Source organism: Canis lupus, chromosome 12 (assembly GCF_011100685.1).
Source record: "Canis lupus familiaris isolate Mischka breed German Shepherd chromosome 12, alternate assembly UU_Cfam_GSD_1.0, whole genome shotgun sequence".
Lineage (NCBI taxonomy): Eukaryota > Metazoa > Chordata > Mammalia > Carnivora > Canidae > Canis > Canis lupus.
Genome location: NC_049233.1, coordinates 11,221,219 through 11,235,841, shown reverse-complemented (window position 1 = coordinate 11,235,841; position 14,623 = coordinate 11,221,219). Strand labels below are relative to the sequence as shown.

Below are 14,623 nucleotides of genomic sequence, written 5' to 3'. Positions count from 1 at the left end.
CAGAGAGCTGCGTTCGCTGCGCCGTCTGCAGCGCCCCCTCCCCGCCCCCATCGGGGCGGAGGGATGGAGCCGCGCGCTTCGCGAGCCTCCAGCCCCTTCCCGGGAGCCCCAGCCCCTCTCCCAGCCCCGCCGAGCCCGGGTGCGGAGGGGGGAGGCGCAGGCCGCCTCTCCGCACTCCACCGAGACCTTGGCGTCTTTGCAACCCCTTAGCAAAATAAATAAAGCCCCCCAACCCCAGTCGTTAAATTGCAAAGCTCGTTACAATAACCGGGACGGCTACGCAGGAAGCAATCCTGCACTGGTCCGGGTCTAAGGCGGCAGCTTCCCGGCCACGCCGCCGTCTCCCGGGCCTCGATTTTCCGGTCACGCCGGAGAGTCCGCCACACCCCGGGGGCTGACAGGTCCCCCGCGGGGCCGCCACTCGGTCCGCGTCCCCCGCCCCATCCTCGTCCAGAGTCTCGCCAAGCCTACAAAAGGTGCGACCTCACGCACAAGCAGAGCACACAAATAAGGTCGGCAGCGCATCGCCGGGGAGGCGGCGAACAATGCGCCAGGCTGCCCGCGCCCGCCTGAGCGCGGCGCCCGGGGGGACAGGGGGCGCGGGTGGGGGCCGGGGCGGAGGACCCGGCGGCCGCGGCGCTGGACACCTTACTTCCTGCTTCCCCGCCCGCGGCCAGACCCAGCTCTGCGGAGGGATATCTCTCCCCTCCTCTGTCCCTCTCTCCCTTCCCCCGCCCTCCCCCCCCTTTTTGCTTCTGCTCCCCCCCCCCACCCCGCCTTTCTCCTTTTGCAAGAAAATAATTTGACAGTCGATTTGCTGACAGGGGAGGAATTTGCATCCTGGATTTAAAAAAAAAAGGCCGAGAGGAGCTTGGGAACGGTTGCTAGGGGTGGGTAATGGGTGAAAAAAGGGGGGCGCCGGGGAGCGGATAAGGAGGGTTAAGGGAGGGGGCGAGGGTGGGGAGCAATGCAAAAGGTAAGGCCAGGTTACCGCTGCTCGGCCCCGAGTGGGCTGCGGCCGGGGGAGGGGCGAGAGATACATATGTATTTCTGTCTCCCTAGCACACCCCCTTCCCTCTAAGCGATGGCTGAGAGGCGGTGCATGCAGATGGGGAGTAAGTTTCCTGAAGGGGAGGGTGGATGCACGCGCGCGGCCCCGCGCTGCAAATTTCCACCGGGGAGGGAGAGTGGCTGGATGCGGAGAGTTTGGAGTTGCTTGCCGCGGAGGGCAGGAAGGGGAGCAGGGCCGGGAAAGGGGGCTGGCGGGCGCTATAGCTGGGAGTAAGTTTCCAGGATCGGGAGAGCCTGCACGCTTGCACGCTAGTAAGTTTCTGGTTGGGGAGGGCGCGTGGGGAGGAGGAGAGGGAGGGGTGCATGTATATAGAAGGGGGGAGGGGGGAGCAGATTTCCTGCGGGGAGGCTGAATGCATATGGAGAGTAGATTTCCTGAAGGGAGGGTGGAGGCGTAGACGGACCGAGTAAGTTTCTTGCTGGGGTGGTGGCGGAGGTGGTGGGTTGGTGCTTTGGAAACCCGGAGCTTCCTCCCCGGGGTGGGGGAGCATGCTGTTGGGGGTGGGGTGGGGGCGGCGCAGGGCCCTGTTCCCTGCTGGGGAAGGGGCTTGCATCTGGGGAGTATGTTTCCTGGCGGAGCGATATTTGTTTACAGGCTGAGGGCAGTACTGTAAGTGAGTAGCGCTTCGTGAAGGCGGCTCTGACATAAATTAATATTGAAATTACTCCATCAGCTCTGCTCGCCCCCCAGCTCACCCCCCAAGCGGAGTCTGGTCTTGTCGGATTGCCCATGCACTTGTTGCAGAAACAGCCAAGGTAGGCAAGAAGCTTATTAAGTTTCATTAAAAAAAAAAAAAAATTAGTTGGGGGATGCTCCGTGAGAAGACGGGGGAGGGGAAGGGGAAAGCCCCCCCCCCCACTTCTTTACTTTCAGTCTGTTAGCAGGGCCTTCTTTTTGCTTCCCTTCTTCTCTTGTCCCTCTGCGGGCTGTCCAGCATCCCGGCAAAGGGGGGAGGGCTGAGATGGGCGCTATAATTGGCAGCCCCGGCTTAAACGATGGTGGTGTTGGGGTTTGCAATTGAAGGTTGTGATGTTATAAAGCCTTCATTCTTCCAGCCAAGAAACCGCAGAACCCTAGGGATGTGCCTTTTGGGTTTTTGACATGATGCATATATGTATGTATATGCGCCTGTAGGCTCCTTGGGGGCTGGATACTCCCCCAAGCTACAGTGGCCACCCAGATAAGAGAAATGTATAAGGGGGAGAGCCTGCCCCTTCACTCTCTAACTTCAGTTTGGTAGACTGGGAAGTTACTGCTGGTGGGCTGAAGAAATAGATATTTAAGAATAACACAAAACCACCCATTCACTGGCGGAGGCCGAAAGCACCTGGCGGGCAGCCTCTGGCCAGCGCTGGGTTGGAGCATGTGCGCCTGCCATCCTTAGGTTAGAGAAAATGACTTCTGGTTCTTCCGTGTGCCTTCGGCTGGTCTGTTAGAGCCAGCTTTGTGGAAACTCTGCCCCAGACTAGACAGGGCTTTGGCAAGTGAAGTGTTGAGCGGGTTGCTAACAGCATGGCCTGGCCTGTCTTGTGAACTACATGGAGGTGATGCTTAGGAATGATGAAGCCAGGGGTGTCTGAAGAGTTGTTTTAAAAAAAAAAAAAGCCTCCCAAAGGCCGGCTGGCTTCACTTTTTTAGCAGGCCATGGAGGAGAGCTTTAAGGAATGAGTTTTAAGTTGTCCCAGTTGGTACAACCTTCTGCATCATTTACCCTTTCAGGAAAGCAATCTGGTGATGGAAAATGTGGTTTTGATGCCCACTGTAAGAATAACAAGCAGCCCTCCACACTTAACCAGTTAACCAGCAGTCTTTGCTTCTCCTTGCCTCTCTTTTCCTGCTGGTTTCTGCACATGAGTTGGTAGGTTTTGACTGCCAGGTACCTTGATTATGCCGAGACTTTTAACTTTGCCAGGATAATTTTGGCACCAGGGACCCAAACCCGGACATGTTTAGTAGGGTCAGGGAGTAAATGCTAGGTGTGTGGTTAACTAAAGTTGGTTAAGCTTTGTGCAGTTCTGTAGACAGGCTCAACTCTAGCAGGGGAAAAAGTGGGTTTTAAAAAAAGATCTCCCTACATGTTACTGATGGACGGTGCTTCTCTTCTTTCCTCCCTGTCATCAGATTTCCAGATTGAGAATTTGATTTTTGGCAGCTTGAGAGTTGAGTTAGTTGGGAATTAAATATTACTGCCACTTATCAAATATTCCTAACTAGGCATTAGTTAAACAAATTTGCTATTATTTTTCCCTGCTGAGAATCTTAGTCAGGATGGTGTATATGCTGGGAGGGTAAACAAAATCTTTATGTGTGTTTATCCCAGGGTAGTAGGATTATTTACATGCCTACCCTTGAAGCCAAGAGCAGTCATTCAGTTTTTTTTTTCTTATATTTATGAGATTTATTTTATTGTCTTGCTTTGGCCATTAATCAAGTCACAGTAGCTTTTTTTTTTTTTTTTTTCTCTTTTGCTGAGAATGTTCTTATGGTAATAAAGGTTTGAAGGCCCATGAATCATAATTCATTCTTTTAAAAATATTGTGGTGATTGTCAGGATTTGATTTATAGGAATTGATACCGGGAGTGACACACCTCTTCGGGCTCCGCCCTTTTAGGCATGTCCATTTTCGCCAAAGGATTGTTTAGAAGCCAGCTTGACATCTCAAAAAAAGAGCATTTCCCTTCTGCTTTATGGGCACTGAGAATATTAATTCTGCAGGTTCCATGGTGAACATGGGTCTTTTCACAGCTTGGTAAGCCGGCTTCCACATAGCAGGCATGTGTTAATATCACACAGCATTTATGCGAGCTTGCTGTGAAAACAGTTATTCTATGAACTGTGCGGAAAGAACTCAGTTTTGCCTCCTATAACTCTCTTGGGCCTGTGGTTTTTGTTGAGGTAGGACCTTTCATTGTAAAAGATGGGACTGCTGCTTACATAATAAAATGCGTGGTCACAAAAACAAAGCTTATTTATAATTTTCTTTTCCTCCTTTGATAGTAGGTTGGTCATAATAATCAAAAACATTGATTTTTTTCAGTTTTTTTTTTGAAAGTCTAGGGCTTCTCCATCAAGTTGATTAATCAGAAAGTGTTACGTTGGGTAGTTGGTCAATTTACAGCATTTGTAAAGTGACAAAGAACTTTTAAAGGTGATTTGATTCTCAAAGCAGGGAGAAAATGTTACTGAAAAGAAAAGTTGGGAGGATAGCCATTGCTGGGTTTTGGATTTTTTTTAATCTTAAAAATGCATATTTGATCTATGAGTTTCTTCCATCTCTGAAATTCTGTGACTTGGGTTTTGTGGAGAGAGGTCTCAAGAGGTCTCGACAGGCTCTTCCTGGGCCAACGGCCAAATTGCTTCATGGACTAGGACGAGTTGATTAACTTCTGTTTTTGTCTTCTCATGGAGAGAGCAGATTTGTACCTTGGCATTCCAAAAAGAACTCTTGAGTAGCCTGGTAATCTTGACTGTCAAATACAAGGAAATACTTAACGAAAGTCCACCACTGTCTTTTGGGGGGAAAAAATGGCATGGTTGTTTCCATTTATATGTGCCAGTAGTGTGTGAGGCACATAATCCCAGGAACCCAAAATAATTTCAGTTAATCTTGGAAGTATCCCCTCCAACCCAGCTGGCTTACCTGTCTAATTATGCGTGGTCAAGTCTAAGGTTAATCAAGCTGGAGCTGCTATTCCCCCAGGCTCAGGAGGAGGTAATCCTGGGAAGGAGTGGGACACCAGAAAGCCGAATGTGTTACCTACTTTCTGTGGAGATTCCACTCTACCAGATATAGGTAGTTGGGATTTGGTCGTATGTTTGTGAGAGAGCTCATAATAATGATGTCATGTTTCTGTCATTCCTGGGATATCCTTTATTTCACCATGGGCGTTTTTTTGGGGGGAAAGCTCTTGATGTTTGACTTTGAACATTGATATGAAAAGTGAAGGTCCACACAAGTGGCTCAGACCCCAGGCAGTACACATGGATGCTGGTGGTTTTGCTCTAAAAGCAGTTGAATTCAGCTCATTTTATTTATGACTTCATAAAACTGTGTGATTCAGGGAGAAGGGAGGATTAGAATCAGCTGGGATCTTGTGGATTAATAATATTTCTGAATTTGCATGTTGGAGGGGAACCAAAGAAATAAAGGGTAGAGTAAAACATAGTTGATTTTTTTTTCCTTGTGGGGAGAGGGAGACAGGAGTAGCTGGTGTCTATTTATTGGCATATGCTTGTCCACAAGGGTACTGTGGTATTTTAAGGAATAATAAAGTTCTGGTAACATAAGCTTTGATCCCATGGCTCTTCTAATAAATCTTTTTTTTCTGGGTTAAAAAGAATGCAGAGCAAAAAGACCTATGATATTTTCTAAGAATTTTTAAGTACTCATGGTTTCTGCTTGTAAGGTCTTTTGGTTAATTTGGGTTTTCTGAGCCAGAGGATGGTTTTTGTGTTTTCCTCATTGAAAAGGACAACAAGCTGGGGAGTGGGTGGGATATGCTGAGCTATTGGGGTGTTGATGCAACAACGCTAAGTAGTTTTTTTTTGATAAAGAGGAAGGGGAGGGATCCCTGGGTGGTGTAGCGGTTTGGCGCCTGCCTTTGGCCCAGGGCGCGATCCTGGAGACCCGGGATCGAATCCCACGTCGGGCTCCCGGGACATGGAGCCTGCTTCTCCCTCTGCCTATGTCTCTGCCTTTCTCTCTCTCTCTCTCTCTGTGACTATCATAAATAAATAAAAATTTAAAAAAAAAAAAAGAGGAAGGGGAAAAAGAACCAGTGTGCCTAAATGGCAGTGATAACTCTGGGCTCCTAGAGATGACGATTATTTTCATGCCATAACTGGATCTCCTATATCGATTGGTATATTTAGCAGCTACTTATTGAGGACCTATTATTCTAGGCGTTGTCTTAAGGCTCTGGGAATATGATGATAATTCAAACAGACACAGTCTCTGGCTTATGGTCCAGAGGGGTGCCAGACCTGTACAGAAATATATATTGCAAAATGTGATAAATGTTTTGATGAGACTGCAGGGAACAGTGACCTGGACTTACTTAGCTGAAGTAGCCTAAAAAGGTGTTCTAAGGTTTGGCAGACACTACCAGGAGGAGGGGAGCCTGTATGCAAGGACTTTGACTTTGGGGAGATCTAAAAAGAGGAACTGGTGGATAAGGGGGATGAAGAGAGGGCAGTGTAAGGTGACTGTGCAGGACTCTGGAGGACTCTGAAAAGGTTGGGTTTCATTTGAAGTGTAGTGGGAAACCACTGAAAGTTTCCAGTGGGAAGTGACACTCCCAAATATTGATAATGGGTCTTGCAGTGGTGGAAAGGAGAGGAGCTGGTGAGGAGATGATGGAGTGGAAGGAGCAGGTGGGTGTGAGATGCACTTTGGAGGTAGATGGGGAGGGTCGCTGATGGGTTCGAAGGTGGCTGGGGAGAAAGAATCTAGGAGAGCTCTGAGGGTTGTGGCCTGAGCAGTGGGGGGCCTGGGTTGTGCTGTTTGCCCAGACGGGGAAGATTGAGAGAGGGAGGGGACAGAATCAAGCCATTTTCCTTTGGGCGCTAAATGCCTGGTAGAGTCAAGGTGGAGGTGGTCAGGTAGGCATCCTAACAGTGGTGTCCTGCACCAGAGGGGTGGCCACGCATGAGAGAAAAACGTGGGGCCATCCAGAAGACTGGATGAGATGCCCTAAGGAGCTTATACATAGAGAAAGAAAGGCTCTTTGTGTGTGTGTGTGTATGTATGTTGATGTGTTGTTGGGGATGGGTTGGTGGTTAAATGTTTCATGAGGTTGATAAGGCCAGAAGAGTCACCACTGGATTATTTGGTAAAATGGAAGCCATTGGGGACTTTCCAAAGAACAGCTTCAGTGGAATGCAATGGATAGGGTGGGGGCAAGATTGGAGGGGTTGGCAGGGGACTAGGAGGTGAGGGACTGGTCATAACTGGTCATAGCATGTATGGACAACTTTTTGGCAAAGTTTGATTGTGAAGGAATGGGAGCAGAGATCTGGAGCAGGAGCTGGGAGCATAATGGTAAGGGTTTTTTGGGTGCTGGTGTTGGCTTTGTGTACTGATGGGAAAGATCCTGGAGAGGGAGTGATTGATGAGAGCAATGGGTGGGGTTGGGTCAGCTGACTCAAGCCCTTGAGAAGGTTTCAGGAAGAATTGGCCTTTGCCTGGGGGTGTAGGGAGGAGGGGTGGGGTGGGGTGGGGAGGGCCTTCTGTCCTGGCCCAAACCTGAGAAGACAGGTGCAGAGGAGTGGAAGGTGAGGGATCTGTGCTCTGTCAGAGGGTGCTCCAGGCTGAGGCTGCACCCTCCTTGAGAAGGGATTTGGGCTCAGGACTTGGCACCAGCCAGAGACTTTCAAGGGTTAAGACTGCATCAGAAAATTGTACTGCATTTTTCTCAACATTTGCCTGCATTACTGAGCAGCACAGAGGCAAGAGCAGATTCTTTTGCTTGAGGAAGAGTCTTCCGTTAAAGTAATTTGGACCTCCCGTTAGATTTATTTGAAAACTATCATCGGAAAAAAACAGCTGTGATTTTCAGCCCCGTTCAAAAGTTGGTGGGCAGTGTCATGTTTTGAGCAAGAGGCTCCAAAAGAAAAAAACCCAACAAAACCCGAGGCCTCTCCTTCAGGCTACCTTTCAGGAAAATGTGCCACCGACTGCCAGCCTGGGTGGCCCTCACCCGTGGGGTCTGCATGGGAGGTGGGTGGCGGAGGAGGGAGTCTGAGGATCCGGGTTGGGGTCCAGTGCCCTGGGCGGCTGGCTCTGGACAAGGCGGCCTCCGCATCAGTAAAAAGAGGGTGATACCATCTGGCGCCTCTCCTCGTCGAGTTGTGAGGATGCCATCAGATAATGTACGGAAAGTGCTATGTAAACTGTAAGAGGCATCGTGCGCCGACAGCAGCGAGGTGAATTGATCTGCAGCCAGATCTCCTTTGCAGATAGAAAACCTGACAGCCGCCGGGACTCTTCCTGAATTTCCCAAAGCCTCTCCTCAGACCTCGGGCAGCAGCGAGCCCTGTCCCTCCTGCTCCCGCCTGGTAGCCACTTTCTCTTCAGGGAGGGGGCGGGTTTCAGGCTCTCTGTGCTCCTGTTAGCGAAAGTGCTCCCCCGTCGGAGGGCTGGCATCAGAACTGCTGGCAGGGACGTGCCCGGCTCCGTGGGCTCAGACCCTCCATCCCGTACTCAGACTTGAGACCTGCCCACCCACAGCCACAGGCGAACTCGGCTTCTGAGCTGGGTGCCGGGGAACCTTGAGCCTCCGCTGGAAACCGGACTGAGGTCTGAGGGTCCTAGGAGGGCTTCATTTGCATTCAGCTTTTGTTTTGCAAACGGAGACTGTTCCAGAAAGCGGAGTCTACCTAAAAACTGCCCTCGGCCCATTGGGGTACTGTGTGTGTGTATGCTGAAAGTCATTTTCAGTTTTCAACAAAAATACCTTGTGCTTTTCACTAATCAGACCTCTCGCTTCTGAGCCAGAGGGTAAGCCTTCATTTATTTATTTTTTTAGTTTTTGAACGAATTTTTATGATGGGAAAACTTTGAATGTCACAAAAGCAGACTAGTGTAATGAACTCCCTTGTCCCCGGTCACCTAGATTCTGCTGGTACCGAGATTTTGCTCACCTGTGGGTAATAGGGCTTCTTGTGTTTGTATAATAAATACAAGTTGTCAGTTTTGAGAGATCAGTGGAACTGATACCAGTTTGGTTTCATAAAGGAGAAAATAATCAACGAAAAATCAGAGAGAGAGGAAATGGATGCCATTGAAATAACCAGTGTTTATCTAGCTTTTTATTGGTCCAGAGCCTCTTTGGCATGTCTTATTTTATCTGACAACAGAAGCAACAACCATAGGAGGTTGATATTCTCATTTTACAGCCGAAGAAAGTGAGGCTCAAGATGTAGAATTGAAAAAAAAAAAAAAGTGATTAACCCAGAGTCACATGTCCAGCCAGCATCCAGAGCCCTGGTTTAATGCCAGAATTTGAATGGTCTCCAAACGTTGTATACCCTCAAATAGATAATGCTATGCAGTATTCAGTAAGAACATGGCACAGAATATATGCAGAGGATCATGGAAACCAAGAAGATACTCTGGGAACTTTGGGCTACTAACTCCCAGTGACCTTAGTTGGAAATACTCAGATGATTTAAGAATGTTTTGGGCATCCCAATTTTTAAAAACTTGCATTATCGGGCTCATTCTGGAGCCCACGGCTTTAAGGCTGCCTCGTAATTAAAGCCAAAACTTGACTTTAACAAATTGCATGGCTGTTCTCCATCAGCCTCCTACCCTTGGCCCTGTCCTTTTTGTGGGGCTCCTAAAGTGGAGGAACTGGGACAATCCATGGTGGTTTCTAGACAGCTTTACTTTGGTTTCCAGGTTTTGCCTTTGGACGTGCTGGGCCTTGAGCAGTTTCCTGCCTCTGAAAGCTTCCTGAGGGCCCCTGGGGGTCTTTGTCATAACAGGGATTGCTCTGAGGGCCTCTCCCCTCCTCTTGGGAAACCACCTCCAACCTACCTCCTTTGAAAGATGTTTTAAAAAGGAAAAGAAAAAAAAAAAAACATTGAAGTTGATGCACAGGAGTTTTAATAGGGGTGTCATTTGAGTGCCCTCTGATGTCATCACAATGGGAGATACCAGACTCCCTTAAAATTCAACTCAAGGATACCAGTAATGAGGCTGATTCTCGAGTACTGGGGCTTGTTCACTTTTCTTTCTTAATTGGGTGAACACATGTGAGCTGAGGGGGTTTTCTGGGGAGCCACAGTAGGTGAGGACATTTAGAGGCCTCTCTTCTTTTGAAGAGTCTGAGCTTCTTTAGAAATTGGTATTGGAATTCAAACAATTTCATTGTGCATACACTCATTCCTTAACTCTTTCTTGAGGGCTCTGTGTGCCTGGTCGTGGGCCAGAGCTGTGGTGTGGGCTATGGGAATCCCTTGGGCTCCCACTGCCCATGGCTCCCGGGATGCTGTTGTCATACGGAACCACCAGTGTGTCTTGCACCCCTTGTACACTGTCCTGGGGAGGGCAGAACTGGGTCATCACTTGTTTTGAACCTGGCACCACTTACTGCAACATAAATGCTTATATATTTAAGAATCGACTGGGGTTTTTTGGTTTTTGTTTTCCCTCTAGTTCTACTGCCTCCTCCCCCTCCCCCCCCCACCTTGGTTCTCATTGGAGGGAGAAATCCAGGCCTCTCTGCCATCAGGGTCAGCTCTTGCAGCCACTGAAGGGGACCAGGCTAGAGAATGTTTCTTTCCCCCTTGCCTCTCTCCTGGCCTGGCAGCCTTTAGCTGGGGTGGTTTAACTGAGCTCTCAAATTCAAGTGCAGCCCCATCCCCCATCCCTTGTAATAAGTGACATTTTGTTAAATCAGTTATTCGAGGCCTTATCTATATTTCTGTCTGTGCTGGCTTAGTCAAAATAGGAAAGAGAGTGAATATTAGATTTCTTTACCCCCCCCCCCCTTTGAGCAACTCTACATTAAGATTTCCGATGGGGCGGGGGTGATGTGTCCTTGAAGAAGTAAATGCTGCGTGCAGAAAAAATGTGGAGGGCTCTGACTTGTAGCGAATGCTGTTTTTCAGCAGCTGTGATTTTTCCATTTTTCTTTTTCTTTCTGTTTTGATTAGTGGAACTCATTGTGCTCCGGGGTTGGGATTGCGTTGGGGGAGGGCGCGGAGGGAACAACATTTTACTGGGCGAGCCAGAGTTGGGGAGGAGGAAGGAGGGAAGGGATTTATTGAAAATATATGTCTACTTCTGCTATGATAAAGCGGCAGGCATGTAAAAATGCAACGGGGAAATCATTATTGTGGTAATGTAGGCAGAGCTCCGCTTTCTCATTAACAGAGCTTAGCTCACGTGGAGGAGGGGGCGGCCGGGCTGCTTTGAGAGTTGGGGTATTCAATAATAGCAGAAACTCAGGGGATTGTCTCCATCCCCCCTGCTCACCCCCTTCGGCTGCCTTCTCCTTTCTTTCTCCGATCAGTTTGTAACCTTTTTTAAAGCTGCTTGTCGGATTTCATGGTCTCCATTGTCACCCCTGCCACCCCAAAATGCTGGAAAGACTGTTTAATTTTTAAAGTTGGAGGGAATTAAAATAAATTTTCTCCTGGGAACTCAGGGAGAATTTTGGCAACACATTGTGAGTCAGAGATTGGATTATATCCCTTGCATCCCGGAGAGCGCCGACAAGAGGCTATTTAGGGGCTCAGGAATTTGCATATGCTGTGGGGTATCCAAATGAGGGTTTCAGATCCCTCTAGGAGTAGTTGCCACTGTTTACAGAGAGCTCACTGTGTGTGCCTGGCCCTGTGCAGATGTGGTAGTCACTTCAGCCTTACAGCAGTTGTTAAGAGGCAGATATGATGCTTCACACTTGGGGACACTGAGGCTTGGGCCAGTTCAGCACCTCGCTTAAGGACAGGCAGGTGCTAAGTTACCAAGCTGGTCTCCAGACCCAGGACAAGCCCCCCAAAGACTGTCTAGACACTTTCCCTGTGCAAACGTCTAGATTCTAGGAACCTGGACAAAATAGAGCTACCACAAGGCCTGCCATTGACAGTTAAGAGGAGTGTGCTCGGGATGTTCATGAGAACCTTTCCTAAGCCCCTGGACAGAGCTGTCTCTCTGACCAAGATAAAAGTTAGTGGGTCACATCTTTGTTAGAGTGAGCGAGTGCCCTCCTCGCCCAACTGCCAGGCTACGGTGACTTTGTCAGTGCTGGCAACTTGTTCCTCAGACGTTTTGGAGCGCTTGCCCGGCACTGGGATTGTACCAGTGGCTGGGCATACCAGGACAAGTAAGAGAAGGAGCTCAGCGTCTGGTGGGGACAATTGGAACACATAAATCTCGTACACAGTAGTGCCTGCCTAGAAGAAGATCACCTGTCAGAAGTACTAAGTGGAGAGGCTGTGGGGAGCAGCAAGAGAAGTCTTCAGAGAGAGGTGTTCTATGGGTGGAGTTGTGTGGGTTCAGTGGGGGCTTGCTAGGTAGGCAAGTGGGGGGAGGGACTAGCAGGTAGCATGGTGAGTATAGGAAGCAAAATAGAGTTTGGTTTTACTGAAACATCACTTCAAAGCTTACCCATTTGGAGTGCCGGGTGGTTCAGTTGATTGAATGTCCAACTCTTGATTTCTGCTCAGGTTGTGATCTCAGGGTCATGAGATGGAGCCCCATGTTGAGCTCAGTGCGGAGCCTGCCTAAGATTCCCTGTCCCTCTGCTTCTCACCCATGGCCTGAAGCGCGCTCTCTCTCTCTCTGGAAAACAAAACAAAACAAAACAACAAAACAAAAAAACAAACCGCTTACCCATCTAATCTTACTTTCCATCACCTTCAGTTTAATGCTCTAAAACTGTGCTGTCCAATATGGTAGCCATTAGCCATGCATGGCCATTTAAATTTAAGTTAATTAAAAGTTAAAATAAAAAGTTCAGTTCCCCAGTTGCACTAGCCACAAGTCAAGTACTCAATAGCCACATGTGGCTGGTGGCTACCATATTGGAGAGCATACATATAGAACATTTCATTTGTGCAGAAAGTTGTTGGGTAGCACTGCTCATGAACTTTTTGCCCTGTGGCTTCTTCTGCACAGAATGTTTTCTCCTTTGTTCCTTATCTGGATCACTTCACTTCTACTTCCTCCAGAGGCCTTTTCTGAGCACCCCAGGGTGGGTGGCCATCCCAGTGTCCATCTGGATTGCAGTGGTCCCTTTCTGTGTCTGTCCAAGAGGACTTTCAACTTCTAAAGGGTGTGGGCTAGATCTTGTTCATTTTTGTGCCACATCTTGTTTATCACTGTGTCCCTAGCACCTGGCCTAGGGCCCAGCACCTAGGAAGTTCTTGGTGATAGTTGCAGATGATGAGGCTGGAGAAGTAAGAAGGGATTGGGCTGGGAGGACTTGATACCATGATATGAAGCTTGGCCTTGACCCCATAGACAATAGGGTAGTCTTGGAAAGCTTTGGAGTGAGGAGAGGTGTGTGGGAAATGGGGATGAGTCAGATTTATGTATTACAAAGGTTGCTCAGAGGTATGGAGGGTGGACAGGAGGGGCTAAGCCTGTAGGCCAAGAGCACAGTTAGTAAAGTATTAGAAGTATAGGAGCAGGGAGGTAAGGTTCTGCACTCTTAAGCTGTGCCAGTGAGTGTGAAAGAGTAGCATCACCATCTTTCCAAGTCAGGGTTTCCATTTGTCACCATTTTGGATGCTCTCGTTGGTTTCAAAGGGAAATTGCAGAAGGCATTCCCTTCCTCTTCTTCTGGGTCCCTCAGTCTCATTCCTTTTGGAGGCCCCCAGCTGTTCTCTACTTTTGTGAATGGGCTTCCCTCCCCACACCCTCCCCCACCACCCCCTCCCCTCCCCTGCGCTCACCTGTTCATTTCTCATCAGGATATGTTTTACTTTGTAGGGTTCCATGTCTGTACTACTGTAGAAATCAGAATCTCAGAGCACAGAGGCTGGGGTTCCAGCCTGGCGTCATCTTCAGCCCAGGATGGATTCTCCTCTGAGGACATTTCTGAGGGCCTACATTTAAGAAGTTTGTGGAGAGTTTTACAAAGGAGACTGGAAAGTAACGGAGATCAGCCTAGGCTCTTTGAGGGGGTCAAAGGACCCAGGATGGCAGAATGAGAGAAGCATAAGAGGGTCATTTTCTTTGGGAAGGTGAAGTAGTGTGCTCTGGCCATGGTAACCTCAGCCTGTGCGTTTTGGGATAGGTAACAGCTACCTCCTAAGTGCGGACACATGCCATCATTTTATATATATTACCTCATTTAATCCTCACGGCAACTCGATAGAGAAGGCACTGTTATCCTTAATCATACAGGGGAGGCAGCCGAGGGTACAAAGGGGTGGATGGGCTTCCTCGAGGTCTCATGGTTAGTATATTGCAGACTAGGGATTCAAACCCAGGAACCCAGACCTGTGTGACTGTAAAAGCAGCTGCTTCTCCCCCTTCCTCATCCTGCCTCATTTAGCCTTACCTGTCAGTGTGGCCTGAGTTCAGTTCAGAATGTGGCTGGGGTAACATGGAGGAAGGGGCACCATGCTGACCCTTGGAGGAGTGGGTACCCCTGAATAGCACTGTAACTCTCAGAGTCTCATTTCCCTTATTCTCAGTACCTTTGCTTTCCTGGTTGAAAAGATTTATTTTAAGAATCCAAGGCGAGAAAGGATGCACAAGTGCTTTGACAAATATAAAGCCATATACATAATTGTTTTCTGAAGGAGCGAAGTGCTGTGATGGTTGAGTCCCAGTGCTATTTCTGGGTTTTGGGCATGGTGTGTATGTTTGTGTGTGTGTATGTGTGTGTCCCACAAATCTTCCTTGTTAATTTCCAGACGTATTGGGGCCTGGACATGCTCTAAGGTCCACCTCAATTGTTTGACATGATTTAGGGGAATGGTTGATGTCTGGGCCTTTGACCAGAGCTGGAGTGCTCTGCATGACCTTGGGAAAGTCATTTCACCTTCCTAAACCTCCCTGTCTTGAGATGGTCACATCTACTCAGAGGGAT

The 14,623-nt window shown here is 48.7% G+C and overlaps 1 protein-coding gene across 19 annotated transcripts in view; it reads left to right on the top strand.

Moving 5' to 3' along the window:
• Positions 1–296: 296 nt before the first annotated feature.
• The window catches only part of TRERF1 (transcriptional regulating factor 1), a 204,622-nt gene continuing 190,295 nt past the window's right edge, over positions 297–14,623 (top strand). For 10 of the 19 annotated variants that reach the window (XM_038554071.1, XM_038554084.1, XM_038554083.1 and 7 more), the window contains exons 1-2: positions 1,122–1,323; positions 1,746–1,827. The gene's annotated coding sequence lies outside the window, so the exon portion shown is untranslated. The other 9 variants (XM_038554072.1, XM_038554067.1, XM_038554075.1 and 6 more) reach the window with 5 other exon arrangements.